This window comes from Sciurus carolinensis, chromosome 11 (genome assembly GCF_902686445.1).
Source record: "Sciurus carolinensis chromosome 11, mSciCar1.2, whole genome shotgun sequence".
Taxonomy (NCBI): Eukaryota; Metazoa; Chordata; class Mammalia; order Rodentia; family Sciuridae; genus Sciurus; species Sciurus carolinensis.
Genome location: NC_062223.1, coordinates 23,735,133 through 23,741,295, shown reverse-complemented (window position 1 = coordinate 23,741,295; position 6,163 = coordinate 23,735,133). Strand labels below are relative to the sequence as shown.

Here is a 6,163-nt window from a genome sequence, read left to right as displayed (position 1 = left end):
AATCGTGCACCCTGGAATCAGACATTAGGAGGTGATGGTTCTTAGGATTTAAGGGAAAACTTGTTGTCCTATTTGGAAGAGATATTTTGATGAAGGTATTGAATCATAAAAAAAGTACATGCATGAGGGATCAAAAATGCTGGGTAAAAAGAAGGAACTGCAGTTAGCCTATGGGTGTGAAGCTACTGTAGAGATTACAGGTCATCACACAGAAGTTCTTAGATTACAGGTGTTTTGTTAAAAGATTTTTTGTAAATGTATAAGGGTTTGAGCACCACAGTAATGTAAAATTGAAATTTAATCATACAGGGTGGGAGTAGACAGGTCCTCTGAGGATCCCTTGTTATCTAGGTGATTATATGTGAGCTAGGCATTACCTTGAGAGCACATTTTGAGGTCTTTCATTTGGCTCTAAGTTGTTTTTCTTAGCCTGAAACCAAGATGAAAAGGGAGCTGAAGGGAACCAGAGAAAGACAGGAAGGGGGGAATAAAAGAGAAGATAATGGTTAGGCTTTGTACTAAGTCAACCTAGGTGGAAATTCTGACTCAGTTGCCTTTTCATATGTGACTCTGGAAGTTATTAGTTCTCTCTGAACTCTTCTACTTAAATATGCAAATAAAATAGTCCCACAGGCATTAAATTATTATTAATATTATTGCCATGAATACATTTATATGATATCATAATGTATATGGGGCATCTCAAATTAGAAAATGATGTGAAAACATCCAGGTCTATTCCACATTTAGGGAATGTCCCCAGAACTTAGTTTATTTTTTTCTGTTCTTTGTAACATTATTTTTATTAACTGAATAAGAAACTAGTTTTGAAGGTTGGAGATCCTGGATTAAATTTGTAAATAAGACCAAAGGAGCACTCAGAATGAAATCAGAAAAGAGTACTGCTTTTACAACATCTCTGCCAAAATTTTTCTACTTCTTGTTCCCTATTGGTGTACACTGATTTCTGAAATGATATCTGGCTTTATATTATACAATTTTTCTTCATTCATTAAAAATTATGAGTAAATTTAAAAAGACAACTTTACAAAGAATAGAAAAGAAACTGAGTCCTGGGGACAGAATCTACAATGTAAAATACACCTCGGGTGCTTTAACTTCATTTTCTAATTTATGATATCCCATATGTATCATCTTATCATGTAAATGAGGCAGTGACAGTAGTAGTAATAATAATATTGGTAATCTAATGCTTGTAGATTCTATGTTTGTATAGATAAGGAGAAGAGGTGCAGAGAACATGAACAGCTTCTCAGAGCCAGATACACATAGGCTGCTGAGGCAGAATTTCCAAGTAGGGGATCTGATCTGAAGTTTAAGATTTTTACAAAGGTGTACATATTTTCAAGATGATCCAGTAAATGACCTATTAAACAAGGTTTGACTAATCAACAAAATCATTACCAAATACTGGTAATCTGTCAGAAGGATGCCAGCATTATATAACCAACTAAAAGGAAGCAAACTTGAAGAAAGAAAGGGGACATAGTTCAGGTAGATTTGGAGATTCAGACAGTGCTTTATACACAGTGGGTATAAATGTTCAGCTCTAAAATCTTATGAAAGTGGTGCATATGTGCTGGATTTGTCCCTTAACAGACAATTGAAGAAACAGGCTTAGGGCTATCTTATTACATTATCTAGTACTCGCAGTTGATTTCAAGTGTGCTTTATTGAGGAAGAATATCTTTAGTTTTGAGAGTTGCTTTGTTATTCCAAAAGGTCAAAGCACAGTACAATATTAAGAGTTTAAAGGAAATCCAGACAGTTAGTGTGGAAGAGTTTGGAGACATGGACTTGTGAGGAGCCCCTGAGTAATCCAGGCACCCTTAGCCAGGAAAAGGTGAGAGCAATAAATACTCACTCTTGGAATTAGATACGTGGGGACTTACCATGTGCAGGGGTGGGCCTTTTCTAAAACATCCCGATGGACAGAACGAAGCCCAAATCAAACTCTGCAGATGTGAACTTTAAGAAACAAAGGGAAAATATTATTGACGATGTTAACACAGAAGGATCATTGTGTTTCCACCTACCTTGGAGTGGTTCCTGATCTTGTTCCACAGATTTCAACTGCTTGACTTGCTTAATTATATCACACCCATAAAAATGGAACTCAAGTTCTACATCATGTGTTGATCTCATAGATTGGTCTACATTTCTGGGATTTCTGATAGAAATAGCGATTTATATCTCAGCCTTCCAAATCTGCAAGGATTCCCCAAACAAAGCAAATCATTTCTGTATTTGAAAAGAACTATTTGTTCAACCATATGAACAATACAGGAATTTGAAAATGAACCAATCCAATGACTCCATGCCCTTCATATGGGTACACTGTTTGTAGGGTGAATTAGCCATGATAAAATATCTAGAACGTCAAGATTTTGTATAACCGAGAAAAGCCCATGGAATTTGCTTTTTAAAGTTCAGACTAAATATTGCTCCAACTTCCAGTGTAAAAATGTTAGAATTATTTCTGCTTGTGAACCCAAACTCTGGTATAGTCTTCAATCCTTATTACATGTGTTTATATCATAGTATTTCATATCCAACATCAAAAGTTGCTTTTTGTTAATTGGAATTTTTAAAAACTATTTTTAATTGTAGATGAACACAGTACTTTTATTTATTTTTATATGGTACTGCAGATTGAACCCCGTGCTTCACCTATACAATGTTTTATATGTAGTTTATGTATACAATTTCTCTGTATATAAGAGATTATATAATTTCTATGGTTTTTGTTAATGCACACTTTATTGGTCTGAATTTCTGGGAAATAAGGTATTTTCATTTTAAAAATATATAATAAATATATATTCAATAAATATATGATATATAATAAAATGTATATATTTTACATAGAGAGGGAGAGAGTGAGAGACTGGCAGAAAGACAGACAAATAGACATATGGAGTGAAATGAAGTACTACACCATCATAAACAAGATGATAATTTTCTGAAAATTAAAAGACTGCCTAACATTTTTCCTCAGCAATTGTTTAGATACTAGAGCTTTTTCAGATGGTCAAAGTGTAACAACAGCACTTAGAAACGTGTGTCAATGTTATTAGAGAACAGGGATCAGTTTCTGATGACCAAAGGAGATTCTAAGCAACTTTGATTACAGGATGTTTCTAGGAATAGTAAAACTAAAATATCCTTAGAGAACTGCTCAGTACCAATGAAGCTGCAGGAATGCTTATCTGCCCTCTTCCCTGACTGGATTAAAAACAAGGAATATCTGGCGAAATCCAATGCGAGGATCCCCACTGGCAGGTGTGCTTAGCCACCTCGGCTCTGCGATGTCCTGAGACATGCTCCTCTGCTTTCCTTTCTTGACACCAGTCTCTCTGCTCTTTCACTGCTCAGGATGAACTCTCAGATTTCCTCCAACAAGAGCCGGATGCAGGAGGGGAACCAGAGTGCAGTCTTCACCTTTGTCTTCTTGGGCTTCTCAGAATATCTGAAACTCCAGGTGCCCCTGTTCCTGGTGTTCTTGACCATCTATACAATTTCTGTACTGGAAAACCTTGGCATGATATTGATTATCAGGATCAACCCCAAACTCCACACTCCAATGTACCTTTTCCTCAGCCATTTATCCTTTGTTGATTTTTGCTATACCACCACAATTGCACCCAAACTTTTAGACCTCTTGATTGTGGAGGACAGAAGCATGTCCTTCAAAAGATGCATAGCACAGTTTTTCTTTGGCTGAATGTGTGTCATTACGCAAACATTTATTTTGGCAGTGATGGCCTATGACCGGTTTGTGGCTATTTGTGACCCCCTGCTCTACACGGTTGCTATGTTGCGAAGGCTGTGTGCTCTCCTGGTGGCTGGAAGTTACATATGGGGCGGAATCTGTTCCTCCACGCTCACGTATTTTCTCCTGGCACTATCTTACTGTGGCTCTGGAATCATCAATCACTTTTGCTGTGAGTACTCTGCCATCATCTCTGCATCCTGCTCGGATTCCTCCATCAGCCAGCTGGCGTGTTTAGTCATCTGTATGTTCAATGAGGTTTGCAGTCTGCTGATCATCCTTACCTCCTATGTCGTCATAGTCATTACAGTCATCAAGATCCCTTCTAAGGGTGGCCTCAGAAAGGCCTTTTCCACCTGTGGCTCCCACCTGGCTGCCATCTGCTTCTGCCATGGGGTCATCCTCCTTCTCTACTATGTGCTCAAATCTAAAAGCTCCTTGCTCCTCGTCAAATTTGCCACGGTGTTTTACAGCATGGTCATCCCCATGCTAAACCCCCTTATCTACAGCCTAAGAAATAAAGATGTCAAGGAGACCTTGAGAAAGTTAGTGCACTTAAAAGTGCTTTCTCACTCATGATAGTTAAAAACACGCATACATGTGTTTCTCTTCCAACTTCAAAATAATGTGCATTCAACATTGCATTTTTTTCAATTGTCTCTTCAAATAATGCTATGACATTGTTTAGAGAATTTGTGAGATTGTGATATATATATGATATATATATATATCTATATATATATATCTATATATATGACTGTCAAATCAAGTTATACTTTAACAATCACTTATGAGTGAAGGGAAAAAAGAGAAAGGTAATCCTGCTTTTGCCTCAACTAAAATGTAGTAGGCTAAACCATGGTCCTCTATGATGTCTGCAGTCTATATTTTATAACTTAAGTATTTATCTTTTATTTCAACCTTCCCTTCCTCTTCACTCTCTTCCCCTCCTCACCCTTCATTTCCTTTCTGCATTTTCAGCGTTCTGTCATTCTCTCTCCCAGTGTGGCAACCTTACACACAAGAACTTTTTAATAATGATTCTCTGTGTTTTCCTCCAACAAAGTGAAGACAAAACACAAGCAACACTACTTAATTGGCACATAAGCACCTTCCCACTCCCTTTACATGCTCTGCCTGGAGATTGTGGCATCCATAATCTTTCTCTTTACAGTTACAATCTGTACATATGGATTTTGAACATGTACATTTTATTTTTTTCTGCATTCAAGATGCATTTAAACTAAATCTTAACATATACATTCCATTTTATCTGGTGTTGTTTTTCAGGATTTTGTTCACAACTGTGTTTAAGTCATAAATTGTAACCACACTTTATTTTTTTATTGCTGAATTGTGTTCTGCTAAATGAATCTACCATAATTAGTTTATTCATACTACTGTTTATTTTTTTATTTGGCATTGTTTCCTTTTTAGTATCTTATTGTAAGTGCTTCTAAGAACATTGTTCTGAAGGTCTGCCTTATGTGGATTTCTGTTAATCTAATTGAATTATTTCCAATTTTTTAGAAAACTTGTTTGTAGAAGAAGAAATCATGTCCTTCTCAGGATGCATTGAGCAATTCTTTGTGTGCATTCTCTTGGGGACAGATATATTCATATTGGCAGTGGTGTGTTAGGAGTAGTTTTTAGCAGTTTTTAACCCTCCTTTCCACACAGTTGCAATGTTCTAAAGCTCTCACCTTTCTATGGACTGTGACATACTCTAGGGATTTCATCAGTTCCTTAGTATCCATGTACTTTTGGTTGGCTTTGTCTTTGGTGCAACTATGTTAACATATAGCTTTGTGAGCATAGTCCTGTTGATGCTTTTCCTGCTCTGTCCCCTACCTAATGCAGAATAGTACTTTTGCCTTTGCCTTTTCTAATGAAATATCCAGGCTTTTAATCATTGTGTGCCCCATGTTTCATTTTGATCATGAAAATACCTTCAACTGGGGGTGCTGCAAACCTCCTCTACATGAGTCTTTATCATACTGTCATTGCTATGTTCATGGCACAGTCCTTTTCTTTGCTGTGTTCTTACTTCTAAAATGCAATCACTTGTTGCCAAAGCGACCTGTCTATCATAGAGTGGCCATCCCATGCTCTGCCCACCATCTATAGCCTCAGGAGCAAAATGTGAATGGAGGTATCACAAAAATTACCAAAACCCAATTGTTACACCATAACTTTAGTGATACCAATTACTTCTCACACTAGTAGTGCTATTGTTCAACAAAAAATCAGCACATGAATCTGTGATGAATCTCCAAGTAGGATCCTGATGTCTGTTCACCCTATTCTTCAGTACAGTAACTTTCAAAAACTAAAATTCTCTTGCTTAAAGTCTCAGAAGACTTATATCAA

The 6,163-nt window shown here is 36.8% G+C and overlaps 1 pseudogene; it reads left to right on the top strand.

The window, feature by feature from the left end:
* The first annotated feature begins 3,397 nt into the window (after positions 1 to 3,397).
* LOC124959208 (olfactory receptor 5D13-like) lies at positions 3,398 to 4,372 on the top strand (annotated as a pseudogene).
* The last annotated feature ends 1,791 nt before the right edge of the window (positions 4,373 to 6,163 follow it).